Source organism: Gastrolobium bilobum, unplaced genomic scaffold, assembly GCF_033153095.1.
Source record: "Gastrolobium bilobum isolate Gb01-03AN ecotype WA unplaced genomic scaffold, APGP_CSIRO_Gbil_v1 utg3436, whole genome shotgun sequence".
In the NCBI taxonomy this organism is placed as follows: domain Eukaryota; kingdom Viridiplantae; phylum Streptophyta; class Magnoliopsida; order Fabales; family Fabaceae; genus Gastrolobium; species Gastrolobium bilobum.
In genome coordinates this window covers 133870-148217 of record NW_026896885.1, presented here as the reverse complement: position 1 = coordinate 148217, position 14348 = coordinate 133870, and the positions used below count along the sequence as shown (strand labels likewise).

Here is a 14348-nt window from a genome sequence, read left to right as displayed (position 1 = left end):
GGATTATGAAACTACTCATTTTTCCAAGAATAATCATATTTTTATTATATTTTTCCGAGCACATTTCCGGTACGCGCTTTTCATAGCCAGTATCAGTTTCTGGCACCAGTTCTCATTATATTAACTTGAAACTCGTTTTACAAGTCCTATATAATATTCTAGTAATTATCATGCACTTTTCATAATTTTCTGGGATACTTTTTTGGTACGCATTTATACCGACTAGCAGAACCGATATCTGCACTTTTCCTCCGAAAAGCGACTTTCAGCATTCTTAATCACTTACTATACTTATATAAGCCTTATAATAATTATTAGGGTCAATTATGAAATCATTTCTTATTTTTGCATAATTAATTAATTAAATTCCTTAATTAACGGTGCGGGTTCTTACATAAGTGAGCTTGCGATGGAGAGATCCTTGAGGACTCCCTGCCTTACTGAGATTTCTGTTAGAGATCTCACCCCGTGTGGGGCACATTTTTAGGTACATGTACTTCTGAGGTTGAGACCTCTAGTGATAGGAAGCAGGAGTTGAGTTGAGATGATGCATGCACTTTGCCATTTTTTTATGATTTCTTCCTTGCTGTTATATCTTTATGGTTATTCTACTTGAGACATGATTTGATTACGTTGTCTATTTGGTGAGTATGAGGGTTGTCCATGCCACATTTGAATAAGCTGTTTTTATTTCAGACTAGAGTTGTATTATTGTACATGATTTGTCTTGTCTACGTGTTGTAGTTCTATGACTTGATACATTACTTATGTTATGACATTATTCAGTTTAGTTATTTATTGCACTTTACATACTGGCGGGTTTTGAAAAAGATTCACTGAGTTAATATGATAAGATTCATAATTTGAAATTTAGCTTCCGTATTTATATTGAGCTACGCTTATTATCATATATATGTTTAATACACCGTATGCAGATAGGGTGTTACAAAAAGTCTGAAGGGCATAGAGCCTCACCTCCTTCACAATTCAATAAATAAGGAAGAAAGGAAACCACACCGATCATGCAGGTAACATTCTTTTAAGTTGGGGATGGATCATGACAAAAGTGGCCAACTTTATTATCTTTTTCAAAATAAAAAGTTGATAACCACCATTATTTTTTATTTTATTTCCCTCTAAGCCAAAAGTGGCTAAACTTTTTTCTTTTTTTCCTCATCTTTTTGACTTTACAAACGCAAGCGGGGCCTCGAACAGTAGTTTCTTCCATTACCTTTGAGAACGGCCATAATTACTCCAGCACAGAGAATACAAGACACATAGTTTGTGCATCTTTACCTGCTAGCAAAAAAAAATAAAAAACAACTTGGCCCCTAATAAAATAAACAAGGAAAACAATGCAAAGCAAGCATTAAGGACCCTTTAGTCAGATAAGAAACAAAGAATTATAAACCCTGTTGAGCGTGAGTGAGTATGAATCACGTTGTGATAATGGCAAGGACTTCCGAGGCAAGTTGAACTTTCCACTAAATCAAGATGAGTCAAATATTTGCTTATAAATAGCGAAGGAAATTAAGGACTTTACATGATATCCGAACTGAATCATAATATAGCTGAGAAATGAGGTTGGCATTTGTATTGAGTTCCCTTTTCTATTTTGTGGCTTTGCTAATTCAAAATCAAACATGTCACGGCTGCTTAGAGAAGGAGAGAATGGGCCTTCTCCATATCAAGTCCTACTACATCCTAGCGCAAGATGCTGACAGTGAATTGGAATCGTGGGTTGATGATAGAGACAGCAATTGTTGCGAATGGAAGAGAGTCAAATGCTCTAACCTCTCAACTGGTCACGTAACACACCTCGACTTTTCTTATTTCTTCTCTTTGGAGATGTTAAACGCTTCAATATTTGGTCCATTTGAAGAGTTGCTCAGCCTCGACTTGTCTTTCAACAGCATTAAGGGCTGGATTGCCGATGAAGGTTTCTAGTTCCAATGGCCCATTCTCTGCTTATATACACTGTGCTTTCTCTATTGCAAATTTTCAAATAATAAATAAATGAAACATTTTTCTTTTGACAAAATATTATGCATATTTGTTACCAAGTTTGAATTTCTCACACCTTGTTTCTTTTGAAGGATTGAACAAGTTGGAGACCCTAGACCTTTCATATAACTCGCTACATCACAGCATCTTCCCAAGTCTGAATGGATTACCATTGCTAAGAAGTTTGAAGCTCGGTGGCAACTATATTCATGATTTTAAAGGCATGTATCTTTATTATTATTATTATTATTACTCTGTGATTACCAACGATGGATCACAGTACTCGACTATTTTCCTATATGACGAAGGTATTTTATTCTCTTTTTCTTTCTTATGTTTCCCTGCCACAGATTTTGCCAATTTTAGTCAGTTGGAACTGCTGGACCTAAGTTTCATAGACGACACAGGTACTTATCATTATTGTTGTTTATTTTTTTTTTCTTTTGGTACATTTTGTTCTTTATTTTAACTTCAACCATATAGATCCAAACATTATTTACTACTAGTGTGAACAAAAAAAATTAAAAATTAAAAAATAGCTTAAATACACAGTTTCAATATTTTTAAATGTCCCTTTTTTATTTTATTCATAATAAATTATTATATTTATTATAAAAATTTAATGTAAAGTTTATATTCCTGATTGTCTCATTAAAAAATAGATTTTTTTTTTACTCTAAAGTATGCTTTAGACTGAATTATCCCTAACAACGAACACTAGGAACAACTTGCTGTATATAAACGTTCACATAACTTTATTTTTTTACTAGGATTAGAAATTCAATTGTCAATAAAATAAGTCTCACTTACAAAGGTGTTGACTCAATAATATTCATATAAGTAAAAGATTTGTAATTTCAAAATACAAAGGTTTTTAACCCTAGTACAGAAACTTTTTGTTTATAGGGAATAATCTTTTTTTTTTTTTTTGTATACATTATAGGGAATAATATCTAACTTGGACTTTCTATGAATGGGTCTTATTTCACGATGTGGGTGTTTAGGTGTGCACGCCTAGGCGCTCTCAAGACTGAAAATATGTCAAAATATTCATGACCCAATGCTCAGGCTTATAAGCTGCGCACTTAGGCACCCACTAGATTGAACGTATCCCAAATTTTGTTTAGTCAATATACTGAAATCTTCCTTCCGCCTTTAAACACGTACTTTAATGTCCTAATGTCATGCTTCCAATTTAGTTCAATTTACTTAAAAAAAGCAGGAAGTACTCAGAATTTGTAATCTTTCTAAAGAAGTCAAGTTTTGTTATTTTAATCGCGAAGAAGGTTATACTTACACCCTCTTATAATTACTTTTATGATTGTTGGATCGAAATCAGATCAACGACTACAAAATAACATTAAGTAAGAGCTTGTAATAATACCCAGTGTACACCCGATGTATTAACATATATATGATATTAAGCGCAACATGTTTAAGTAATTAAACACGAAAGCTCATCTATTAAATCACTACTAAGTCTAGTATGAAAACGTGATTAATTTTTTCTTTTTCTTTATGTATTGCAATTCTTTATCGTCTCTTTGGTCAAAAATAAAATGGACGGTATTTTGGACCACTGAGGATAGTTCCCACCATGATAATTCCAACCTGAAATCCATCCATGGGTTCATACGCATTAGGCTCAAAAAATTATGCATGCATAAATCATATTGTCCAGCTATCCATGGCCTAGGCTATCTCATAACCATCAGGTCTCAAAATAATGTCCATAATCTTACTTACATGATTACATCAAATATACAAAAGAGATGTAATTAAATAAGTAACATAAACATATGCATACATCACTACAACATAGATAAACTATCAACATGGCATAGATATACATCTCAAAAGAATAACATGACATATACATCTCAAAAGATAGTAAAACTCGTAAAGCATATCATGTACATAACAAAATGATAGTCTAAATCATGGATACCATGTAAGATAATGTCCCTCTCCCGGCCTCTTCCCGTGTGATGCCTCAGCACGTTCAGCCACTATACTTGAAATGTAAGTCCCCACATGGGGTGAGATCAACCATCTTAGTAAACTAGCGGTCCTTAGATGACTCATTTACCCCTAGGTTCACTTCAGGTATAACCACAGTAAAAAATTATGTATGCAACAGAACATGTATATCAATGCATGTGTGCAATAATGAATCCTACTGGCTAGAGAATACAACATGTATGCATTACACAAGGTAACTCCTCTTATGCTTTACATACAAGGTAACTCATCTTGTGTAGCACACAAACATATATACACTTGAATATAAAATAATATGTTGTGTATTGATCTAATTCAGAGAGTTACAATATATAGAGACCCTAATGGGCTTAAGTGAAAGGTCCAGACCTAATACAATCAGAATATTTACGGATAGGAAGTAATCTAATCATATCTAATCATATCTAATCACATCTAATCATATATAATCACATCTAATATATTCTAACACTCCCCCTCAAGCTGGTGCGTATATATTGTGAGCACCAAGCTTGTTACAAATGTATTCAACCCAAGGACCTCTAAGAGCTTTAGTGAAGACATCCACTAGTTGATCAGAAGAGTTGACGAACGCTGTCTTGATTTCTCCTGACTGAATCTTTTCTCGAATGAAGTGACAATCAATCTCTATATGTTTGGTCCTCTCATGAAATACAGGATTAGAGGATATATGTAACGCAGCTTGATTATCACAGATGAGTGTCATGGGTTGTTTCTGTTCACAAAGATGAAGCTCCTGAATCAACTGATTTAAACAGATTAACTCACAGGTAGTATTTGCCATGCACGATACTCAGCTTCTGCACTAGATCGAGCAACAACAGGTTGTTTCTTGCTCTTCCATGAAATTAAGTTTCCTCCAAAGAAGATACAATAACTGGAAGTAGAGCGCCTGTCCGAGGGTGATCCTGCCCAATCAACATCTGAATAACCACAAATTTCTGTATTTCCCTGATCCGAATACAACAAACCTTTTCCTGGTGCTCCTTTGATGTATCAGAGGATCCTCACAGCAGCATCCCAATGTGAATCACAAGGGGAATCAAGGAACTGACTAGCCGTACTAACAGCAAAAGAAATATCTGGCCTAGTCACAGTAAGATAATTGAGCTTCCCAATTAGCCTCCGATAACGTCCAGGATCAGACAACGGCTCCCCCTGTCCGGGCAATAACTTGACATTAGGATCTATGGGTGTATCAACTGGTTTACTCCCCAATATACCAGTTTCTTCTAAGATATCCAAGGCATACTTCCTTTGACAAATAGAAATGCCCTGTCTAGATTGCGCCACCTTAATTCCCAAGAAGTAACGCAGCTTCCCAACGTCCTTTGTTTGAAATGCACTGAATAAATGTTGTTTTAACTGACAAATTCCGTCTTGATCACTTCCAGTGAGAATGATGTCGTCAACATAGACTAACAAATAGATGCACTTGTCTGGAGATGTAATCCTATAAAATACAGAATGGTCAGCTTTACTGCGAATTAAGCCAAACGCCTGAACAGCAGAACTGAAACGACTGAACCATGCTCGAGGAGATTGCTTGAGACCATATAAGGATTTTCGAAGACGACACACATTCCCAGACTCCCCCTGAGCAACAAAACCAGGTGGTTTCTCCATGTAGACTTCTTCTTGTAAATCACCATGAAGAAATGCATTTTTGATGTCAAGTTGAAGGAGTGACCAATGACGAACAACAACAAGAGCAAGAAATAGGCGAACTGACGCCATCTTAGCGACCAGAGAGAATGTATCGCTATAATCAAGGCCGAAGATTTGAGTAAAATACTTTGCAACTAGGCGCGCCTTGAGTCGATCGACATGGCCATCAGGTCCAACTTTCACAGTAAACACCCAACGACAACTAACTATAGACTTCTCTGGAGGAGCAGAAACAAGGTCCCAAGTGCCATTGGAATGAAGTCAGTCATCTCATCAAGCATCGCTTGGCGCCACCCTGGATGAGAAAGTGCTTCACCTGTGGTCTTAGGAATAGAAACAGAAGAAAGACCAGAAACAAAGGTGAAATGAGGTGAAGAAAGACGGTCATAGCTCAAAAAGGTATAAAGAGGATAAGGATTACGAGTAGTACGTGTACCTTTTCTTTGAGCAATGGGAAGAGCATCTGGTGAAGGATCCGGAGAGGAAGAATCAATAGCAGTGGGCGATGAGTCAGCAAGAGTCGAGTCGACAGGAAGCACAATTTTACGATGCTAATATGTGAGAAGTGGACGGTCCGCAGGTATAGAAGCAATAGGTTGCTCATCTGGAATAGAAGCACCTGCAGCTGGCAAAGACAAGTCAAGAAAAAGGACAGGAAGAACATGATCAACCTGTGACAACGGAGATGAGATAGAATTAAAAGGTTATTGATCAAGAAAAGTGACATCAGCAGAAACTAAGTAACGCTTAAGATTGGGAGAATAACAACGATAACCCTTTTGAAGACGAGAATAACCAAGAAAAAGACATTTAAAGGCTTTAGATGTTAACTTGTCCTTACTAGGGGTGAGATCATGAACAAAATAGGTACAACCAAAGACATGTGGGGATAGAGGATAAAGAGTAACATCTGGAAGCAATAAGTTATAAGGAATGTCATTATTAAGCACAGATGAAGGTATACGGTTGATGAGAAAACAAGAGGCAAGGACTGCATCGGCCCAAAAGTGAAGAGGAACATGCATGTGAATAAGAAGAGTCCGTGCAGTCTTAATAAGATGTCTATTCTTACGTTCAGCTACTCCATTTTGTTGTGGAGTGTGAGGACAAGTAGTTCGGTGTAAAGTACTCTGTTTGGCTAAGAAATTAGAAAAGTCCACAGAAACATATTCTTTAGCATTATCACTACGTAAAATATGAATAGAGGCACCAAATTGAGTATGAATTTCAGCAGAAATTTTTTGATAAATAGAAAACAACTCAGAACGTTTTTTCATTAAATAAATCTAAGTGCAACGCGAGAAATCATCAATAAAGGTAACGAAATACCGAAAACCTAAAACAAACAAGGTACGACTTGGACCCCAGATATCTGAATGAAAAAGAGAGAAAGGGGCATCAGCTCGTTTATTTACTCGACTGGTAAAAGAGGAGCGTGTATGCTTCCCTTGTTGACATGACACACAATCTAAAGACTGAAGACCGGATAAAAGAGGAACCATCTTCTGCAACTTTGAAAGACTTGGATGACCGAGGCGACTGTGGATAAGTTGTGGAGATTCTGTGAGAGAGCATGCCACTGAAGGACAAGGCACCTCTAGATAGTAAAGCCCCCGTGACTCTCACGACCCACTCCAATCATCTTCCCCGTACCCGGATCCTGCACAGAAACAGAATGGTTAGAAAAAATAATGGTGCAAGTGAGGGAGTGGATCAATTTACTAATAGAAATTAAGTTATAAGGGATGCCAGGAATGTAATAAACAGATGTCAAGGCCAAGGTAGAGGTCAGACGAGCTTGTCCAATCCCACGAACTAGAGCTTTGGTTCCATCAGCAAGGGTAAATGAAGGTAAATGATCAGAATAAGTAAGAGATGTAAAGAGTTCCTTATTACCACAGAGATGATCGGTAGCACCTGAGTCAAATATCCAAGTGCCAAGTGATGTAGATTGAGAAACACAAGCAATGAGATTACCAGTATATGGAGCGGAGGGCTGAGACTGAGGAGAAGCCTTCTTGATAAGAGTTTGGAGTGCAGCATAGTCCGCAAGTGAGAGAGAAACTGAACCAAATGATGCATTGTCTGACTGCTGAGCTATATTCGCAGCAAGAGAGGTGGCCCAATTCTTGTAATTAACAGAACCCTTCAATTTTGAAGAGGTAATGGACCCAACATTGGTAGAGATGATATTGGGAGAATTTTTGACAGGAGGAGGTTGAGAATTGACCTCCGAATGATCAGAATCATTTGCTGCCATAATATTATATAGAAGATGACCAAATCATTTGCATTGTCAGGCTTTTATTTTTGTAAATAAGGCAGGCCACAAGCCGATAATTATATTCGTAACAGGTAACAGGCTTGATAAGGCCGACATATTTAAACACAGGCTTAGCCTTTTAAGACCAAAGCTCGGCTCGGCTTGGCCCGTTAACACCCCTAATCACAATTCATCTTAACTCCACATAATCAGAATTTTCAAAATTCCAACACACGCTCATGAACATTTTTTTCTTCAAAAGTTGTCCAAACGGTAATCTTATTGATTTTTCTCAAACAAGAGACAATCCTAAGCATGTTTTACAAAGGAACCTTTATTTATTTCAACACCCAATCACTCAAACCCTATAACCCTATTTAGCATAACCTTAAATCATCAAATCTTCATGAAACTCAAGAGAAAAGGTCTTTCAAGCTCCAAAACCACCTTTCATTGCCACCCCCTTTGCTTGCATGAAAATGGGTCCCTCCAAGATTGGTTCCTTCTTCCTCAAAGAGAGCTTCTAATTGGACAATGGGTGTGGGCTTGGTGTTTATGGAAGAGAGAGTGAAAGAGATAAAGATTGCCACCCATTTTCCTTGCTTTGGCTGATGGGTTTCCAACAAATGGAGGGGGAAGTTTTCGGTTGTGAGGAGAAAAGAGAGACTGCCGAGAGAAAAGAAAGAGAGCTCGAGGGAGTGGAGAGAGGAAAGTGAGTGAAATTGTGAGATATTTGACTCTTTGATAAGTTAAAATATCTACATGAATAAAGTCTCATTTACCTCCTTGCATGGTTCACATACACTAAACCAACAACTTGGAATATTTAACTTAGGGGAGGGTTCTTTTGACTTCAGAGTAAGACTTTTAAGTCTTACTCCTCATCTTCGCCGTTGATGGACGAAAATCAATGGTTGTCATTTGTAAAGTAATTAATAATTAATTAATTAATTTGACTTACTAAATTATAACTATTGGATGAACGAAAATCAAGGGCGGAGATGAGGAGTAAGACTTATAAGTCTTACTCTGGAGTCAAATGATCCTTCCTCTTTAACTTATGATTTTGGGCTCTTAAAATTTATGGAGTAGTTTCCACTAGTTTATTTTTAAGTCTCGGGCAATTTTGTTTACTTGTATTTTTATCACAAAACTTTCAATATTCACATTTTTACCCTGTAATAATCTAACTATCCTCTTTTAATCATTAAGCAACCCCTAATTATTTAATTTAATTATTTAGATTATTATAAAGCCGTTGATATGATTTTGATCTAATCACGACAAAAGTGGTTATAAGGGAAAAGAGGTTGTAAGTATATAACCGATTCCTTTAATCATAATATATAGTTATTAGTTTTCATGCTTTGTTTTACTAAATTTAGGAATTAATTAACACACTTTAGTCTCTTAAAACATGACATGCTACGTGTTTATTAGGTTCATATGAAATCAGTTTGAGAATTTTAATGAAACACACACCTAACGAACGCAATATTTTTGTTTCGAGGATTATGTTAAATTTTTTGAAAACTAAAACATAAACTAACTGTTTGATAAAAAAAATTAGTAATATTTTTTTGAAAATTTTTAAGTAGACCATGGTCCCTTTCAATATATACAGATGAGCTGACCATGTTTACTTTCACGCATTTAATAAAGAAATTAAGGACATTGCTTTATATCTTTTGAAGGATTTTCGAGGGTGAAAAAATTGGATTGCATAGACCTTTCAAAAATCAAGAAACAACATGAATAGCAGCACCTTAACTAGCTATATGGTGTTATAAAGTTTTTTTCAACTTAGTGCTTTGTTGATAGAAAGTGGCATGAGAATAAACATTTAACACCAATGGAACTTTCAATGAAGGACTAAGTTGATGATGTTTTTATAATTTAGAGACTAAATTGATAGAAACATTCTTTGGATCGGAAAAGTAAATTGATATTATTATATTACATATGTTCAATTTATTATTTATTAATAATCAATTGTATATATCAAAATTTATTTTCTCATGTTTTACCCCAAAACTAATTTATTTATCTAAAGTAACCTCTTCTTTGAAAATTCTTTTCGGTTTTTATCTTAGGAAGAAGCTTTTCTCACTCATATTATATTGAAGACTTTGTATATTACCAAATGTATCTCCCCTCCTCACATGTATCAAAAAGGAATAATTTGTTTTATTTCTTTCTGATAGTAAAGGAATGGTGGTATTTGTTTTTGAAAAAGTTTAACTTGAAATGAAGAATGTAAAATTCACGCCCATTAAATTTCATAGTTATTCTTGTTATATTTTTATATTTCTTAGCTGATTAATTTTATGCCAAAAAAATACTAATCATTTTGTTTAAATTTTTTATTTACTTTTTTCGTAAATAAATTAAGATGTTTAGTAAAATTTTTCATGGCCCAGATAATAAAAAACTGGCCCCAAAATGTTTATCATATAAAAATGGGGCAGGTTATATTTACAAACTTTTTGTTTACAAACTCTTACAAACTACACTATATTCTCCCGGGAGAATATAAACTTTTACAAACTACACTATGTTCTCCCGGGAGAATACAGTGTAAATTGTAAAAAAATTCAAAAAAATTTGTAAACGGATCCTGTCCCTATAAATATAAAGAAAATGAGGCAGACTTGCGCGCGCACATATATAAGTTTATTTTGTTTGATTTTATAAATGAAAAAGAAATCTGAACTTAATTAAATTAAAAGTAACTATGTTTTATATTTTGTTTTCTATTAAATTTTTGGTTATAAGCACTAATAATATTTTTAATACCAGACAGATAACATGAAACAAATCATGGTAAAAACTTCAATATGGCCAGACTTTGATATTATGAAAAATTTGTTACAGGCTCATAAATATTATTTATCTCTAACAATATTTTTCTTATTACAGATCTTCAGAATGGAAATCGTTTGAACGGCTCAATGGAAGGTATTATAAAAGTAATTTAATACACGCATACATTATTTGCTTGGAATAGGGAAAAACATAATTATGGGATCTTAATATATTTTGTTTTCCATTAGACTATTTGCTTTGGTTATAAGCACTAATAATATTTTTAATACCGAACAGACAAGGTGAAACAATCAAGGTAAAGACTGCAATCGATGATATTGCCAGGCTTCGATATTATGACAAATTTGTTACAGGCTCATAAATATTATTTATCTCTAACCATATTTTTCTTTTTACAGATCTTCAGAAATTGAGAAAATTAAAGGTGTTAGGCTTATCTGGAAATCAATTGAACGACCCAATCGAAGGTATCGTAAAAGTAATTTAATACACGCATATATTATTTGCTTGGATTAGGGAAAAACATAATTATGGCATGTTAATAAAAAACTTATTTTAAAAAATTTTGTATAAAATTTTGTATAAATCTTACAATTGAACTCATGCTTTTATTTTTTTATTAAAAAGAATTCTAAAACAAGATAATAACTTAGTAATCTTTTGAAAACGATAAGAAATATTTTAATTATAAATAGTAAACTTAAAAATATATATGTTCAAAATGATACCTTAAATTATTATTGATTTTTTTTTTTTTGGAGTTACCCAACCCCTAATTATCTCTTTGAGACGAGTTGGCTCCCTCCGGTATCCCCACGAGCTTCGACTCTTTGAGCCGGCTGTGTGACTAATCCGGAGTGCGGGGGAACAGTGATGGCTAAAGGTTCAGCCCCCTCCCCAAGAATGCATTCAGCGAAAATCAAACACATATACAACCCCACTAACTTAGCGCCAAGTTACCAACTGAGCTGACATATAGTGGCATAATATTATTTCTAAACAACTTTGCATACTCAAGGAATATTTCCATCATTAAGGATTCACAATGCAAAATGTGACCTATATATATTATTTATGGCAGGAATTTGCGAAATGAAGGATCTTGTAGAGCTGAGTCTTAGCAACAACTTGTTTAGTGGTCCAATTCCAGAGTGTCTAAGCAAATTAAGGAACCTCCAAGTCCTTGATCTCTCCAATAATATGTTCAGTGGCAATTTTCCATCATTCACAAGCAATCTCACATCACTCGTGTACTTGTCTTTCCTTGACAATTACCTACAAGGATCATTTTTATTGAGCACTCTGGCTAACCATTCCAACCTTGAGGTTCTATATATTAATTCTCTAAGCCTGAGTGCACAAGTTGAAACTGAAAAGACACAATGGGTGCCGCCATTTCAGCTGAAATCCCTCATCCTTCAAAGCTGCAACTTGAACATGGATAAAGGAGGGACCTTTCCTAGTTTTCTTCTATATCAAAAAGACTTGCAATATGTCGATCTCTCCAACAATAAATTAGTTGGAGCATTCCCAAGTTGGTTGATACAAAATAATTCAAGACTCCAATATTTCTTTTTGAGGAATAACTCATTTGTGGGAAACTTTCAACTATCCTCTATCGGAAAAAACATATATCATCTGGATATATCAAACAACAACGTCAGTGGTTTGCTACCGAAAGATATTGGTAGTTTCCTTCCTGAGATTAAGATGTTGAATCTGTCCATGAACCACTTTGAAGGAGATATACCTGCATCAATGGGTAAAATGCAACAACTTTCCGTCTTGGATTTGTGTGACAATTTCTTCTCAGGTGAGTTACCTGAACTAGCCACAAATTTGACTAATCTACAAAGGTTGATGCTATCAAATAACTTTCTCCAAGGGAATATTCCTAAATTTTCTAATTTGACTGAGCTATATCTCAACAATAACAAAATCAATGGCACTCTTAAAGAAGTATTGGAAAATTTAAACAGTGAAGAATTGAGGATACTAGACGTATCCAATAATTCAATCTCAGGTGAAATTCCTGCTTCAATTGAGAAGTTTTTATTCCTCGGTGTTCTTCTTATGGCAGAAAATCAATTAGAAGGTGAGATCCCATTTGAGTTTTCCAACCTGACAAACCTTTATATGTTAGATCTTTCTCAAAATAGATTATTAGGGTTAGTCTCGGGTATGGATCTTTCAAACATGAGATACTTGTATTTGCAAAAGAATGCTTTCTCAGGTCCTATACCTTTCAAATTATCTGAAGGATCAAAGCTAGTAACTCTGGACCTAAGGGATAATAACTTTTGTGGGAGTATTCCTTATTGGATGGATAAGCTGTCAAATCTAAGAGTGCTTTTATTAAGAGGGAACAATTTTCATGGCCATATCCCAATCCAATTATGTCAATTAAAAGATATCACCATTATGGATCTCTCACGCAACAAGCTCAATGGTTCAATACCATCTTGCTTCAATAGTTTGTCATTTGGAATGGTAGATCATGACCCTATATTTCAATTCCCACGGCCAACAACTGCACTTGAAGACACAACCTTTTTTGATTCCAGAAACTTACTTAATGTAAGTGTGTCACTGTATACACTGCATGGCCTTTCTAATGAGAAGGTAGAATTTGATGAGGTAAAAACAACAACTGTTGAATTTAGAACGAAGAGAAACTACTACTCTTATAGAGGCAGAATCCTAGAGCACATGACTGGATTGGATTTATCATGCAATATGCTAACTGGTAACATCCCTTCTCAAATTGGAAACATGCGACAAATTCATGCCTTGAACCTATCCCATAATTGCTTGTCAGGTTCTATTCCAAACACTTTTTCCAATCTTACCCAAATAGAGAGCCTTGACTTGTCCAACAACAACTTGAGTGGAGAAATACCTTCTCAACTAACACAGTTGAACTTTTTATCAATCTTCAACGTGTCATACAACAATCTATCTGGAACACCACCAAGAACAAGACAGTTTGGAGACTTTGATGAGGACAACTACTGAAGCAGAAGTGTGAAGTTGTTGCAGCTCCGCCAACATCAGAATCCAACAACACAGGAGGAAAGGAAACAACAGTAGACATGGAAGCATTCTATTGGAGTTTTTGTGCATCCTATATAACAATATTGTTGGGGTTCATAATGGTGCTCTGCATAAATGCTTATTGGCGCATGGCCTTGTTTTATTATATGGGTAAGCTTATACGTACATGTTTTCCATCGTTTCCTCTGTATTGAAAAATATCTATTGTTGTGAGTACGTGTTTTCCTATATAGTACCTTAAGAACATTCCCACAAATAATACCAATACTTTGGGACACTATTTTAGTATTTGATTTTTTTTATTTTTTGATAGCCTTTTAGTATTTGAATTAAATGGAGCGCTTGATGTTCTCTTTCTCTCTTTTTTCATTGTTCCCTTTTTCGCGTTTTTGGGGAAGAAGAAGCAAGAACTCTTGCTTCTTTCATGTGATTCTTCTTTTATGTTTTTATAATAATATTGCTTTGCTCTTTTTTATTTTAAGGAAAATTCTTCATGCATGTCTCTGTTTTA

At 35.0% G+C, this 14348-nt stretch overlaps 1 pseudogene; it reads left to right on the top strand.

Annotated features, from left to right (window-relative positions):
- Positions 1 to 1578: 1578 nt before the first annotated feature.
- Positions 1579 to 14031, top strand: LOC133302649 (receptor-like protein 15; annotated as a pseudogene).
- Positions 14032 to 14348: the final 317 nt, after the last annotated feature.